Below are 15,993 nucleotides of genomic sequence, written 5' to 3' on the forward strand. Positions count from 1 at the left end.
GAGGTTTGGCGACATTACCTCGAAGGGGCTCGCCACCCTGTTCAAGTGCTCACCGATCACCGGAACTTGGAACACCTCCAGGCTCTCCAAGATGACCCAACAGGGGAGTTCACGACTCGAGGCGGCCTCTTGCTACACCGCGAACGCCTCTATGTGCCGCCCGGGCCCTTGCGGGCAGAAGTGCTACGCCTGACCCACGACTCGTTACCCGCCGGGCACTTTGGACAGCATAAGACCACCCACTTGCTGACAAGGGAATTCTGGTGGCCACGAGTTCGCGCTGATGTTGCCCGCTATGTCAGCTCCTGTGACGTCTGCCGACGGGCCAAAGACATCCCAGCCAAACCCTCAGGGTTGCTGCAGCCCTTGCCCACATCTTCAGGACCCTGGGATACCATCTCGATGGACTTCATCACGGAACTTCCCCGCTCCAAGGGTCAGACTTGTATCTGGGTGGTCGTCGACCTATTTACCAAGATGGCCCACTTTGTTCCGTGCCCGAAACTCCCCACAGCTCAGGAGACGGCCCAGCTTTACCTGCAACACATCTTTCGTCTGCATGGACTCCCAGCCCATCTGATCTCCGATCGGGGCCCTCAGTTCTCCTCTCGGTTCTGGCAAGCCCTCCATTCCAGCCTGGGTACTCGAGTGCACCTGTCCTCGGCCTACCACCCACAGACAGATGGCCAGACAGAGCGCACCAATGCCACGCTAGAGCAATATCTCCGCTGTTACACCTGTTACCAGCAGGATGACTGGACCACTCTATTGCCCCTAGCGGAGTTTGCATACAACAACGCGGTCCATTCATCCACCCAAATGACCCCGTTTGCTGCAACCTACGGGTACCACCCTCGGTTCTTCCCAGCGATCCTACCACCCACGAATGTCCCCGCCGTCGATGCCTACCTGCAAGAACTCCGTGCCAGCCAAGACTTGCTCCGAGAGCAGCTACAGCAAGCCAAGGAGGCATATAAACGGGCTGCGGACCGAAAGAGGCAAGAAGGCCCTCCAGTGCAGCCGGGGGATCAGGTGTGGCTCTCAACTCGCTACCTGCGCCGGCCTGGTCGGTCTCACAAGCTGGATGCACGGTTCATTGGACCCTACCCCGTCGTTGAACAAATAAACCCCGTCGCCTTCAGGCTCCAGTTGCCACCCCACCTCCGCATTCACCCCGTGTTTCATCGCTCCCTCCTTGTTCCGGCTGCACCCCCTGACCCAGCTCGGACTCCTTCCCCACCGCCGCCACCACCAGTGTTGGTGGATGACGAGGAAGAATATGAGGTGCGCCAGATCCTGGACTCCCGGTACCATCGTGGAGGCCTCCAGTACCTGGTGGACTGGGAGGGATACGGCCCAGAAGACCGGTCTTGGGAGCCCGAGGACAATCTTCATGCCCCGGACTTGGTGCACCAGTTCCACAACGACCACCCCGACCTTCCAGGTCCCTCGACGGAGGGGGGCCCTGGGGGGGGGGATAGTGTCATGGGTGCTGGGGACCCTTCAGAGGAAGTTGAGTCTGATGAGGAAACTGTGCCCCTGCCACCTGCACCAGTGCCCCTGCCTCCTGCTGGAGAAGATCCCAGCCCCCCTGCCTCGCCCTCTCGGGTGGCTCGTGTGCGTGACCGCCTCCGGCAGGACCTCAGGGATCGGAGGAGGGCGGCACGCTCACAAGCAAGACGCTCCCTGAGCCCTGAGTTCTGAGAGGATTCTGGCCCTTCTAAGAGCAAGGATGCTTGAGTGGTAACAGGATCCTGGCTGCCTCCCTGAGCCAGCAATTAGCCCAAATGGGCAACAGCCAGCAGAGGGCTATATAGCTGTGGGCTTTGGGAGGAAGCTTTGTGGAAGCAACTAGTCATCTCCCTGACATTCTAGCATCCACTCCGGCTTGACTTTGGTTCCTGACTCCCTGACTTTGGCTTTGGACTTCTGGACTCCCTGACCTCGGCTTCTGGACCTCAGACCTGCGATACTTCTACAGTGATTCGGATTTGGCGCCTCGGACCCTCCTGCTTACTGGCTACAGACCTCGGACTGCCTCTGGACTTTGCCTGACCCGGCCCCAGCCGTGACAGGAGGAAGGGAAAGGAGATTGTGAGCCGCTCTGAGACTCTTCGGAGTGGAGGGCGGGATAGAAATCCAATATCTTCTTCTTCTTCTTAGGGCAACACTACAAGCGTTCTAAGTCTAGTGATGTAAAGTATGTGTGCGTGTGTGTTTTGCGGAGAAGCGCTTTAAGCACACTCATCCCATCGAAGCAGCTTTCCTGTTTTAAGGGAGAGGGAAAAGCCCATCAGAATTTTGTTGTTGTTGTTGTTATTATTATTATTTTAATGAAAGACTGAAAACCAAATTCGCCGTGACAGGAGAGCTCTGTAATCTCAATCACAGGGTGTTTTTGATAAAACTTCAGATCAGACACACGGGATTGCCAATTTGCCTGGGGATGTGCCTGTGATGGGTGGGGGGAGGGGTTTATAGCTGTGAATGGAGCTCCTGATTACAGACTGTTAGAATCATAGAGTTGGAAGGGACCTCCAGGATCATCTAGTCCAACCCCTGCTCAATGCAGGAAACCCACAAACACCTCCCCCTAACAAAGATTTCAGGTTTTCACGGCTGGCACCATCATTAGGGTTTGTAGAATCTTTCGGGCTCAAGTGCCATGTTCTACTGGAGAAAGTTTTCCTTCCAGACGTTTCGTTCTTGGCTGCGGAGAACATCCTCAGTGGCGTTGCAGCCGGAGCAGGCGCTCTGACCTTCTTGGCTGCTGTGCATTGAGTGAGGCCAGGGCTGCTGGAGAGTTGCTATTTCTAGTGGGGTGAGAGGGCAATGTACCCAATGGGTACATTCACAAACCAATTGCCCTCTCACCACACCCCCTCCAGCCTAGAAATAGCAGTTCTCCAGCAGCCCTGGCCTCAGTCAATGTACAGCAGCCAAGAAGGTCAGAGCACCTGCTCCGGCTGCAACGCCACTGAGGATGTTCTCCGCAGCTGAGAACGAAACGTCTGGAAGGAAAACTTTCTCCGGTAGAACACGGCACTTGAGCCCGAAAGATTCTACAAACCTCCCCCTAATTCACAGGATCTTCGTCGTTGTCAGATGGCCATCTAAGCCTCTGTTGAAAAACCTCCAAGGAAGGATTATTTCTTTTTTAAAGCACACAACCTGTGAATAGGAAATTCACACCCCCCCCTGCCCCTCCCAAGTTAGGTCCACAGCATGAGGAAAGGGAGACTGACCTATTTGTCTTGGGGATGCCAGACTCCTGGTAGGACCTGGGGATCCCCCCCCCCCCCAAAAAAAAACACAGCTCGTCTCCAGACTACAGAGATCAGTTCCCCTGGAGAAAAGGGATGCTGTGGAGAGCAGACTGCACGGCATTGTACCCCACTAAGATCCCTGTCCTCCCCAGCCCCAAGTTTCCAAGAGCTTTCCAACCTGGAGATGGAAGCCTTGTGCCCCTCCACCCCTTCATCAGTAGCCCGACCGCCTGGCACCCTACGAAAGGCTAACTTCCAGCGCCTCTTCTGCACTGATAACACCACCGAGTCACGTGGGGTTTTTTTTCCCCCAATTTGGCGCCCCTGCAAGACTGGCGCCCTAGGAAATTGCCGAGTTTGCCTAGCGGCAAGGCCGACCCTACGGGGGGACCGGACAACCCTCATTTCTTCCACACGGTTTCGGTGAGCTCTGTCGCGGCCGCAGTTTGCCACAGGAGGAAAACACACACCGGCGCCCTCTATGCATAACACTCCCTTCCCTTTGTTGTGGTTCCAGTTCAAGCGAGGCCTCTCCCCAGGTATGCTTCTCACCCGGGGCCTGGGTTTTAAGGAGACACCTTCGCAAGCCTGCTCTCGGCTGGTTCAAGCCTGGGCCCAAATCCCCCACTCCCAGCCACGATCCGTAGAATAAGAGTCTACAGCACCCAGTTCCTTCTTTCTCCCCCTCTTCATTCTTCTTTGGGTCGACCCACAAATCGGGGGGCAGACTGATATCTAAGGAACAGCGATACCACCCCCTTGCATCTCTTCCCAGCCGGATTAGCAGTGCGGCCGCTTTAAAGTCGTCGGTTTTTTAAAATTGTGGCAGATCTGTAGTCCAGCTTGGCATCAGCTTTGTTCGATTTATTTATGTACGTATTTCTTCCGGGCATTTTTGATAGAAAAAGCCCACCGGGAACTTATCTGCATATTAGGCCACACCCCCTGACACCACCATTGTTTCACACAGGGCTTTGGGTAAGAACAGCCCAGCGGGAACTCATTTGCATATTAGGCCACACCCTCTGACATCAAGCCAGCCAGAACTGTGTTCCTGCTCAAAAAGAGCCAATAGAGTAACAAAGAGTAGCAATAGAGTAACAAAGAGTAACAATAGAGTAACAAAGGAATAGAGTAGAGCAACAAAGGAACGTCAACAGAGTAACAAAGGAACGAAGAACTGAGATATTGATAAAAGCCTTTGTTATAAATTTTTTTCTTATAGCACCTTTTATGTAATTTAAATTGTTTATGTTCTTATTCTTTTATAATTGTATTTTAAACTGTTTCTCATGACCGTTAACTGTCCAGAGTCCACTTGCGGAGTGGGCGGCATATCAATCTAAAGTAAATAAAATAAATAAATAAAAGCCCTCTAGTTATTTATACACCGCCTTTCTTCTCAGTGGGGACCAGGGCTTCCCCCCCCCCCCCCTGGAAAAAGAGGTGCTGGGACTCAAAAGAGTGAAACAAAGGAGAAACAAAGGAGAAACGCAGGGGTGCCCCTCATGAACTTTTAAACACGTTTTTTTTTTAGACTTTTATTTCCACAAAGAGGTTCTAGAATCATAGAGTTGGAAGGGACCCCCCCAGGTCGTCTAGTCCAACCCCCTGCACAATGCAGGAAACTCACAAACACCTCCCCCTAAATTCACAGGATCTTCATTGCTGTCAGACGGCCATCTAGCCTCTGTTGAAAAACCTCCAAGGAAGGTTTTTAAATAGGCCCACCACCTCCTGAGGAAGTCTGTTCCACTGAGGAACCACTCTAACGGTCAGGAAGTTCTTCCTAATGTTGAGCCGGAAACTCCACTTCACCGCATTTCCTCCAGAAAAAAAGCCCCGATGGGAACCCAAAGTGGCTGACAATGTTCTCCTCTCCTCCATTTTATCCTCTCAACAACCCTGTGAGGCACATGACGCTGCGAGAGAGAGTGGTCCGAGGTCACCCTGCGAGGTTCCATGGTACACGAGGATTCGAACCCGGGCCTTCCAGATACCAGCCCGACACTCCTAACCACTACACCACTCTGGCTCTCCCGCACCGGCTTTGGCCTTCGGGCCGAGAGAGCAGCAGGGTTCCCAGGTCACGAGGCGCAATCCGCGGGCCACCCCGAGCCACAACAGATTTGTTATGCCAACTTTGGAACGGATCACACCCTACGCGATTCCCTGCCAGCTGGGCCCGTGCCCGCTACCACCCACTGCGATAAACAACGAGCACCCGGCTCCCTGCAGCCGATCCCCCTTCCCATGTCCTGTTTCTGAACTGTGCTGGGTACCTGGGTGAGGGGAAAACCTTCTGTTCGCAAAGAGCTCCGTCACCCCTCTCAGGTCCAGGCTCCTGACCTCCGGGGGAGCCGGGAGATCACCCAGAATCACAACTGACCTCCCGGACTATAGATATCAGCTCCCCTGGAGAAAATGGCAGCTAGAGAGGGTGAACTCTACAGCGTCACATCTCTGCTGAGATCCTTCCCTCAAACCTGCCAAAATTCCCAGGAGTTTCCCAACCCAGAACTGCTGACCGGTGTTCCCTCGAAGCTGAGTGTGAGCTAGCTCACAGATTTTTAAGCCTCCAGCTCACACCTTTTTGTCTTAGCTCAGGAAGGATGACCCCAGCGCACACCAATTGATGCAGTCGCTCACCGCTTTAAGGCCAGGAGCTCACAAAGCAGACGTCTTGCTCACAAGACTCTGCAGCTTAGAGGGAACACTGCTGGTGACCACAGCTCCCAGCCTTTTAGGTGACCAAAGCCCGTTTCACCCACGAGCGCACCGTTCAAAAGGCTGCCCCGCTGTCCGCTGTGGATGGAAGTATCTACCACGCAAGAGTTTTAAAAGCTAAACGAATCCGTTTTATGCGTTCGCCAAGATGAGCCCGACTCAGAAAACGACATGGACAAGCGCGGAGACAAGGGATAAGAGATGTTTACGTTAAGCTCCAGATTGTGGACTGGCGGCCTCGGGGCCAAATCTGGCCCTCTGCCCATCAAGCTGTGTGAGTATCCATGGAAGCGGCCAGAATTCCCTGGCGGGGAAGCTTGAAGCTCCTGCTACCGTCCCCTTTCCAAAGTGGCTCTTCACTAAACAGGAGTTGCCAATCAGGAAGTCGTGCCATCTGTATAACAACAAATGGGTGCCATCTCTTGTTATTTTTTCCTAATCCCCCACTTCCAGATCTCTCTCTCTCTGTGCCGTGGAGTACGGTAGATAGGTATATATTTAGAGTAAGAAGCATTAGAAAGAGGATTCCCCGGGCTTTGGTTTCCCGGGACAGTTTCTTCCATTAAGGTTTTTCTAAAAAAAAATATTTTTACATTTTAAAACTGAACTAGAAGGCGTAACCTCCTATTGCGGTTTTAAGGGCACAAAGAAGAAAGCAGGACGAAGCGGAGGGGGAGGAAGGTCTAACACTCGAGGTGCGGTGGCGAAAGATAAGAGCAGTTAAAAAAAAGGGGGGGGGGGAGTGGGAGCAAAAAAAACCAGCCCGGAACAGAGAAAGTGAGGTAGTTTTGAAACTGAAAAAAAACGGGTAAACAAAGCAAAGAGAGGGCAAAACCGACAGTGCCAGAAGTTACCAAAAACAGAGAAAAAGAGAATCCAATTTTGAAACACACAAAGAGAAAATGTCGATAAGGGGGGGGGGGGGATTCCAGAGGCAACAGGCTGGGGCACAGATGAAAGAGCCAATCAGTTCCTGCTGCCCACGCAAACTTGGGGCTGCAACCTTCAGCTCACCTGGGAGCCAGTGCCATGGAACCCAGCAAGACTCTTCCCGGCTCCCCACCACCACCACCTTCTGCAGGGGAAGGAGAGAGAGGCAAAGCCCGGACCGAAGGGAGCACATCTGCTTACCTGGCCCTGGGTGATCTGGGCTTCCGCTGAGGCTGTGACTCCCAGAACTGGGGGATCCTGTTTTGTTTGAATCCTTTATCTACCTGTTTGCAAAGCGGCCACGCCTTCTCCTCCTCCTGACATCGCGCCAGGCAAAACACACACACGCACGCACACACACTGGCTCGCACAAATACACAAACAGAGCAGGATCTGGGGGAAGGCGCTTGTCCGGCAGGTGTACGGAGGCCCTCCGCTCCCTTCCCTCGTTTCCCCTTCCCAAGACGGATGCTTGGCTTTCCTCAGCGTTCCCTCTCTCTCCTGCCCACCCCTTCGAAATACTTTTATGTTTAATTTGATTTAAAAAAAAAAATCAGGGCATGATAACATTCTGGCTTGCGCTCTGCCAGCTGGGAGGGAAAGGGCACTTGGTGTGAGGCTCGCAAGCCAGCTCAAACCAGACTTGACAGATTTTGGAGAGTGGAGATTGAGGGCGGGGGGGGGGGGAGAGTAAAGGTTGAAGAACAAAAGATCACATTTCTGGCTGGTCGGCTGATTGGTGCCTCCACCGTGACTTTTCCTAGGGACAAATTCCACAAAAGCGGCCACCTCGAGCTGGAGTTTTCCCTGGGAATGACTAAACTCAGGGGTGGAATTCTAGCAGGAGCTCCTTTGCATATTAGGCCACGCACCCGTGATGTAGCCAATCCTCCAAGAGTTTACAAGGCTCTTTTTTGTAAGCTCTTGGAGGACTGGCTACATCTGAGAGGTGGGGCCTAATATGCAAAGGAACCCCTGCTAGAATTCTATCTCTGGACCCTGTACTAAGAGCCCTGTAAGCTCTTGGGGGATTGGCTCCATCAGGGGGGGCGTGCCCTAATATGCAAAGGAGCCCCTGCTAGAATTCTATCTCTGGACCCTGTAAGAAGAGCCCTGTAAGCTCTTGGAGGATTGGCTCCATCAGGGGGGGCGTGCCCTAATATGTAAAGGAGCCCCTGCTAGAATTCTATCTCTGGACCCTGTACTAAGAGCCCTGTAAGCTCTTGGAGGATTGGCTCCATCAGGGGGGGCGTGCCCTAATATGCAAAGGAGCCCCTGCTAGAATTCTATCTCTGGACCCTGTACTAAGAGCCCTGTAAGCTCTTGGAGGATTGGCTCCATCAGGGGGGGCGTGCCCTAATATGTAAAGGAACCCCTGCTAGAATTCTATCTCTGGACCCTGTACTAAGAGCCCTGTAAGCTCTTGGAGGATTGGCTCCATCAGGGGGGGCGTGCCCTAATATGCAAAGGAGCCCCTGCTAGAATTCTATCTCTGGACCCTGTACTAAGAGCCCTGTAAGCTCTTGGAGGGATGCCCGTTGGATGACGTAAAAGCCTGGTGGAAGAGCTCTGTCTTACAGGCCCTGCGGAACTTGGATAGGTCTCGCAGGGCCCGGCTCTCCAGCGGGAGCTCATTCCACCAGGTAGGGGCCCAGACTGAAAAGGGCCAGGCTCTTGTTGAAGCCAGACAGGCGTCCTTAGTCCCAGGGATCATAAGAAGATGCTGTGTAGCTGACCGCAGTGCCCGGGGGGGGCTCATATGGGGAGAGGCGGTCCCGAAGTTATGCAGGTCCCAGGCCGTAAAGGGCCTAAAAGGTAAGGACCAACGCCTTGAAATGGATCTGGTACTCAGGTAGATTTCTCTGGGTTGGAAAACACCTGGAGAGTTTTTTTGGGGGGGGGGGTGAAGCCTGAAGAGGGCGGGGTTTGGGGAGGGACTTCAGCTGGGTATGACATCCTAGACTCCTCCCTCCAAAGCAGCCGTGTTCTCCAGGGGAACTGATCTTGCTTGTCTGGAGATCATTTTTTAATAATGGGAGATCTCCAGGCACCACCTGGAGGTTGGTAATCACAGAACATGCTCCCAGAACACCCAAAGAGTCTTTAATCGGATTTGAGGTAGGCCAGACTGATTTTACAATAGCTTCCCAAGATCTCCCAGTACAAGTCCTGGCTGAGCAAAGTATTGCATGCCCAACGATTGTCCTAGTCCTAAACTGCCCCAGAGAAAATTTCTAACACTGCCTGTCATTTCCCACTAATTAATTAAATACTGTACAGCAGTGTATGTAGAACAGCCAGGAGACCCTAAGATTGTCCGGCATCCAGAAGTTCTAGCTCTTTTAGCGTTATGCACCACTAGGTGGCGAGCTAGACTTGTTTCAAAGCCAAGAGACATTTCAGAAGGTGGTTTTGCCATCGCCTGCCTCTGTGTCATACGCAGGGGTGGAATTCTAGCAGGAGCTCCTTTGGCTGTTAGGCCACACCCCCCTGATGTAGCCAATCCTCCAAGAGCTTACAAAAAAGAGCCTTGTAAGCTCTTGGGGGATTGGCTATATCAGGGTGTGTGGTCTAATATGCAAAGGAGCTCCTGCTAGAATTCCACCTCTGGTCTTGTGCCTGGTATTACTTGGAGGTCGCTCATCCGAATACTAGCCAGGGCTGACCCCGCTTAGTTTCTGAGATCTTTTGAGATTGGGCTACCGGAGACCAAAAGAGTCACAGTGTGAATGGAAAATCAAGGGATCAACTTCCAAAACTGTAAAAAGGAAGTCTTGCATGGGGTTGCCAGTCATTCCTGGCTACCAGCAGGAAATCAGAGGCACAGTTGCCAGCTCCGGGTTGGGGGACTCCTGGAGATTTGGGGATGGAGCCTGGGGAAGGCAAGGATGTCAGTGAAGTGCAACGCCCCAGAATCCACCTTCCAAAGCATCCATTTTCTTCAGGGGAACTGATTTCTGTAGTCTGGAGACGAGCTGTAATTCTGGGGGATTCCTGGAGGCTGGCATCCCTAGATAGCATGCAAATGATAAAATGCTCCCTGGGGTATGGCTGGTTCCCCACCCCCACCCCCGATCATATGCAAAGACTACTAGTTCCCCAAGAAGTATATGAACATACGAAGCTGCCTTCTACTGAATCATTCCCTCAGTCCTTAAAATCAGTCTTGTCTACTCAGACTGACAGGGGCTCTCCGGGGTCTCCAGCTGAGGTTTTTCACACCTACTTTCCTGAGCCCTTTTTAGTTGGAGATGCCGGGGATTGAACCTGGGACTTTCTGCTTACCAAGCAGATGCTCTACCCCTGAGCCACCGTCCCTCCCCTAAAGTTAGTATTGTCTAGTCAGACTGACAGCGGCTCTCCAGGGTCTCCAGCTGGAGGTTTTTCACGCCTACTTGCCTGGACCCTTTTGAGTTGGAGATGCCGGGGATTGAACCTGGGACCTTCTGCTTACCAAGCAGATGCTCTACCACTGAGCCACCGTCCCTCCTGCAGTTGCGGCTGCAGTTGTGAGGTCCAGCCATAGCAATGGATTGGCACCGCGGACCCACCAGGAGACACCTTTTGGCAAACAAGCCGTCCCACTCCCTAAACAGATATCTTGTCTGCAACCGATACCCTCTAGTGGCAGCTGTTAGTATAACTCCGTATTTCTCTCTGGGCGTTTTCGCACTGACCTTCAAGTAGCGCGACCACCCTCTTCACACCGGAGGATCTGCCCGGATTTCGCACAAGAAGCGCCGGCGCACCCAAAAGAGCCGGCTACTTCCGTCGCGAAACCCGCTCAAACGGAAACCGCCAAGAAGCAGGAAAACGTTTGAGCGGGTTTCGCGACGGAAGTAGCCGGCTCTTTTGGGTGCGCCGGCGCTTCTTGTGCGAAATCCGGGCAGATCCTCCGGTGTGAAGAGGGTGGTGGCGCCACTTGAAGGTCAGTGCGAAAACGCCCTCTGCCTATGGGTGGGTGCGTGCGTCCATATAACACTCATGAAGAAGAAGATATTGGATTTATATCCCGCCCTCCACTCCGAAGAGTCTCAGAGCGGCTCACAATCTCCTTTCCCTTCCTCCCCCACAACAGACACCCTGTGAGGTAGATGAAGATATTGGATTTATATCCCGCCCTCCACTCCGAAGAGTCTCAGAGCGGCTCACAATCTCCTTTCCCTTCCCCCCCCCCGACAACAGACACCCTGTGAGGTAGATGAAGATATTGGATTTATATCCCGCCCTCCACTCCGAAGAGTCTTAGAGCGGCTCACAAACTCCTTTCCCTTCCTCCCCCTCAACAGTCACCCTGTGAGGTAGATGAAGATATTGGATTTATATCCCGCCCTCCATTCCGAAGAGTCTCAGAGCGGCTCACAATCTCCTTTCCCTTCCTCCCCCTCAACAGACACCCTGTGAGGTGGGTGGGGCTGGAGAGGGCTCTCCCAGCAGCTGCCCTTTCAAGGACAACTTCTGCCAGAGCTATGGCTGACCCAAGGCCTTTCCAGCAGCTGCAAGTGGAGGAGTGGGGAATCAAACCCGGCTCTCCCAGATAAAAGTCCGCACACTTAACCACTACATCAAACTGGCTCAGGCATACCCACACACAAACGCTTGGCACTGATTCTCCAGGAGTTCTCTATTAGTCGGGATGTTAGGTTGGGATGTTGCTGGAGATTTGGGGGCCGTATCCCACCTTCAGGCTCACCTTTTAAGAAAACGGCCCTCTAAGATTCTGAAAATTCCGGAAAGGTGGATAAGGAACTCTCCCAGCGTTACCTGGGACTACAGTTCATATTACAGGAAATACAAAGGAGCGAACACTGCGATAGGCTGGCTAACACTTTTAGCAAAACTTTTAAAAGGGATCATCTATCGAACTCGTTTGTTATAAGGGACCGGGTCTGATATAAATGAGACCTTGTCGGGCCGGGCCATGTCGAACTGGGCCATGTGTGTACCTATTTAAGATTAGGTAGCAGAGAGGACACAGACAAACACGACTAATAGGGTTGCCAATCCCCAGGTGGGGGCAGGGGATCCCCCGGTTTGGAGGACCTCCCCCCGCTTCAGGGTCGTCAGAAAGCGGGGGGGGGGATGCCTGCTGCACACTCCATTATTCCCTATGGAGACCAAATCCCATAGAGTATAATAGAGAATTGATCCACGGGTATCTCGGGCTCTGGGGGGGGGCTGTTTTTTGAGGTAGAGCCACCAAATGTTCAGTATGGCATCTAATGCCTCTCCCCAAAATACCCCCCAAGTTTCAAAACGATTGAACCAGGGGGTCCAATTCTATGAGCCCCAAAAGAAGGTGCCCCTATTCTTCATTACTTCCTATGAGAGGAAGGAATTGAAAACGTGTCCCTTTAAATGTGATGGCCAGAACTCCCTTTGGAGTTCAATGATGCTTGTCACAGCCTTGATCTTGGCCCCGCCCCTAATGTCTCCTGGCTCCACCCCCAATGTCTCCCAGCTTCACCCCCAAAGTCCCCAGATATTTCTTAAATTGGACTTGACAACCCTAACGACTAAAGATTTTTTTTTTTTTTTTTAAAAACCTTAAAATAAAACATGCTTAAAACATTAGAACTTGTTGGTCTTAAAAGGTGCTTTCTTTGTATTTCTCCCATGGGATCCAGGGAACTGGGCAAAGGAAGCTCTAGTTCTTTCCCTCCCCACCCACCAGGGGACCAGGAGGGGGAGGAGCCTCAACCAATGGAGAAAATGGAGGTTTTGCTCTGAAACTTCTGTGCAATTGAGCAAGCCTTGTAAAGCAAGCTGAGATGCAGAAGGAAGCAAGAGAGAGGGAGAAGGAAGCAGACAAGAGCCAATTGCTCAGGGGTCTGATAGAAGCCCAGGCCCTCAGGCCGCATGTTTGACACCCCCGAAAAACCTTTTGTACACATAATAAAGAAGTACAACTTCACAGTTATTACAAAGAAAAGTCCACCCCTGCTCTAGGGCATTATAACTTGCTGAGCTCCCTCCCTTCCTCAAATTCCACCCTCCCCAGCCTCCACCCCCCAGATTTCCAGGTATTTTGCAACCTAGAGCTGCCTACCCAAACTATACCCCTCTGAGGTCTTTACCGCCCCCAACCCTGCTCTCCCCAGGCTCCAGCCCTCAAATCTCCAGCAACATCCCAACCTGGAGTTGGCAACCCAAGACTGAAGGCAGAATACGAACATATATTAATGTACTGGGCAACTAGACGGCCAAGCAACGCTAAGAACTTAAGAACACAAGAGAAGCCATGTTGGATCAGGCCAGTGGCCCATCCATTCCAACACTCTGTGTCACACACTGGCCAAAAACCCCCAGGTGCCATCAGTGGGGCCAGGACACTAGAAGCCCTCCCACTATTGCCCCCCCCCCCAAAAGCACCAAGAATACAGAGCATCACTTGCCCCAGACAGAGAGTTCCAGCAATATACTGTGGCTAATAGCCACTGATGGACCTCTGCTCCAGATGTTTATCCAATCCCCTCTTGAAGCTTGCAGCTGCTGCCACCTCCTGTGGCAGTGAATTCTACGCGTTAAATCACCCTTTGGGTGAAGAAATACTTCCTTTAACCTGTTCTAACCCAACTGCTCAGCAATTTCCTTGGGTGTCCCCGAGTTCTTGTATTGTGAGAAAGGAAGAAAAGTGCTCTTCCTCTAACTTCTCCATCCCGTGCATCATCTTGTAAACCTCGATCATATCACCCCTCAGTCGACTCACCCCTAAGACTAGACAGCACCCGGCCAGTGTCCCCTCTAAGCTGAGTTAGCGTGAGCCAGCTCACAGATTTTTAGCCTCCAAGCTCACACGTTTTTTGTCTTAGCTCAGGAAGGATGACCCCAGAGGGCAATAATTTATGCAGCGGCTCACAACTTCAATGCCAGTAGCTCACAAAAGTAGAATTTTAGCTCACGAGACTCTGCAGCTTAGAGGGGACGTCGTACCCAACGGCTGCAACTAGAACTGGCAATTTGCCAGGGAAAAAAAAAGAAAAGAAATGCGCTGGCCTGGTGTGGCCCACACCTTTGGCATGCAGCAGTCAGCAGGTGAAGTTTTCCAAAGCAGGGGAGATAAGAGTCATCACTGCCCTCTAGTGCCAGCAGAATGGCACAGGAAAGATGCCCTGTAAGCTCTTGGAGGATTGGCTACATCAGGGGAGTGCGGCTTAACATCAGGGGTGTGTGGCACAGGAAAGACGCCGGTAATAACCGTTAGCAACTCTGTGTAGAGCACCGACTGGCACCGCTTCTTCTTATTATTATTGCCGTTATTAAAAGTTAACTATGGGAACTATATATAGTAGGGCCGCAAGAAATTGGCCCTGAGTACAGCATCGATCAGCATCCTGAGAAACTTAAGCTTGCTTTTTATAGAAAAACACCGACCCAAACAATCAGAGATCTCTGAGCGACGCAAGGTGGAACCAAGGAGACTGACGATGCGAGGTCTCTCTCTCTTTCCCGGGTGGGAAAAGACAGGAGAGTCTTTGCATCTCTCCTGAGGACCGCCTGGGCTTTCCTAAAGAGACCCGCTTTATATTTTTCAAAACTATTTACTGACAGCTGAGTACCTTCAGCTTTAGACATCAGTTTTAGATATCTCTGATAATACATCACGAAATAATTCTACAACTCACGGCCTGGTTGCTAACAGGCCGCAGACTGGTACGGTCCACGGCCCAGGGGTTGGGGACCTCGGCAGTTCCTTAACATGGGAAGTCCGGCTCAGTGGCGATCTAGAGCCATGCGGGGTCTTGCACTGCCCGTGGCCCATTTTGAGATTACAGCAGTTCTATTCTGCTCAGGATGGGAACTGCCCCACTCAGTAGGGGGGGGGGGGAATAGAGTGAACATTGGAAAAGTCCCCTCCTGTCCAGGAGCCACGGTGAATCGAAACAGCCGCGAAGAAGCAGCCTGCCGCGGCAAGCCGATTGGCCGCTCTGAATTGCTTGCTATGACCACAAACGGCAATTTTACCTCTTTCTTTGAAGAGACTGAAAATACACTGTATTACACGTAGACATGTGATAAGGGGCGGAATGTTCTGTAGTTGGAAAGCAGGGCTTTTTTTGTAGCAGGAACTCCTTTGCGTATTAGGCCACACACCCCTGAAGTAACCAATCCTCCCAAGAGCTTACAGTAGGCCCTGTAAGAAGAGCCCTGTAAGCTCTTGGAGGATTGGCTACATCAGGGGTGTGTGGCCTAATATGCAAAGGAGTTCCTGCTACAAAAAAAGCCCCGTTTGGAAGATCAAATGTTTCTTAGTGGCTGGTTACCAGGGCTTTCTCTGTAGCAGGAACTCCTTTGCATATTAGGCCACACACTCCTGATGTAGCCAATCCTCCTGGAGCTTACAGTAGGCCCTGTACAAAGACCTTAGCAAAGATCAAGTGTTTCTTAGTGGCTGGCTACTAGGGCTTTCTTTGTAGCAGGAACTCCTTTGCATATTAGGCCACACACCCCTGGTGTAGCCAATCCTCCGTGAGCTTACAGTAGGCCCTGTACGAAGAGCCCTGTAAGCTCTTGGAGGATTGGCTACATCAGGGGTGTGTGGCTTAACATGCAAAAGAGTTCCTGCTACAAAAAAAGGCCTGCTGGCTACACACAGCTGCTTGTTGGGGGGGGGGGGAGGAATAGTCCAGTGGTTTTAATTTGGGCAGCAAGAGACCCAAACTTAAGTTCTGCAGCTAGTGCTGCTGTTGCGGCAGCTGTGGAAGACTGGGCGGGCGATGTGTCAGCAGTTTGTGAGGCCCAGGCATGAGATCTGGCAGGCCGGTATGGATGATGGAATAGTCTGTGTGTGGCCTGGCCCCGCTGGGGGGCAATCTCTGATAAGGATCAAATCGACTGGGTGGGAGGTCCCGACAAGAAATAAGGGCCATTACCTTCTCATTAGGCCACGGGTAGACCCCACAGCTGAGGTCAACCACCCCTCTTCCCTTTCCCTGACCTTTTAAAGGCCCCCCACCAGCCTGGCCCTGTCTTTTTTTTAAAAAAAATAATAGTTCTATTGAAGATTCAAAAAGGATACAGTGATAAAACAGCAGATACGAATGGAAGAGTAACAAATCAAGTCCTGTAT

At 52.1% G+C, this 15,993-nt stretch overlaps 2 protein-coding genes across 4 annotated transcripts in view; one reads left to right on the forward strand and one right to left on the reverse strand.

The window, feature by feature from the left end:
• The window catches only part of GRB7 (growth factor receptor bound protein 7), a 138,470-nt gene that overhangs the window by 105,214 nt on the left and 17,263 nt on the right, over positions 1–15,993 (reverse strand). Inside the window, exon 1 of one of the 3 annotated variants that reach the window (XM_060256066.1) lies at positions 7,125–7,266. The exons of the other annotated variants lie outside the window; for them this stretch is intronic. The gene's annotated coding sequence lies outside the window, so the exon portion shown is untranslated. Of the gene's footprint in view, positions 1–7,124; positions 7,267–15,993 lie in introns of those variants that run through there. 3 annotated transcript variants of the gene reach the window in all.
• Positions 1–15,993, forward strand: part of MIEN1 (migration and invasion enhancer 1) — a 101,435-nt gene that overhangs the window by 45,628 nt on the left and 39,814 nt on the right. The gene's annotated exons all lie outside the window — the stretch shown is intronic.

This window comes from Heteronotia binoei, chromosome 15 (genome assembly GCF_032191835.1).
Source record: "Heteronotia binoei isolate CCM8104 ecotype False Entrance Well chromosome 15, APGP_CSIRO_Hbin_v1, whole genome shotgun sequence".
Lineage (NCBI taxonomy): Eukaryota > Metazoa > Chordata > Lepidosauria > Squamata > Gekkonidae > Heteronotia > Heteronotia binoei.